Genomic DNA, 202 nt, shown 5'->3' on the forward strand with positions numbered 1-202 from the left:
GAGAGAGAGAGAGCGAGGGAGGGGCAGGGTTATGAGGATGGATTAAATTAATTCACCTTCCGACCAGTCAGTCGGAATCACAGGGATTAAGCCTCACAGTGCATACCTGTTCAATGAATCCATCCCAAAGACATTACTCATGACCTAAATTAATACACTAACAGACAGGAGTTCATACACTCTCAGATATGCTTGGAAATTG

At 43.6% G+C, this 202-nt stretch overlaps 1 protein-coding gene across 1 annotated transcript in view; it reads right to left on the bottom strand.

Annotated features, from left to right (window-relative positions):
- Positions 1-202, bottom strand: part of LOC118322982 (cytohesin-3-like) — a 37,048-nt gene that overhangs the window by 15,752 nt on the left and 21,094 nt on the right.

The sequence above is a fragment of the Morone saxatilis genome, unplaced genomic scaffold (genome assembly GCF_004916995.1).
Source record: "Morone saxatilis isolate NCDOM2014 unplaced genomic scaffold, NCSU_SB_2.0 Contig14, whole genome shotgun sequence".
Taxonomy (NCBI): domain Eukaryota; kingdom Metazoa; phylum Chordata; class Actinopteri; family Moronidae; genus Morone; species Morone saxatilis.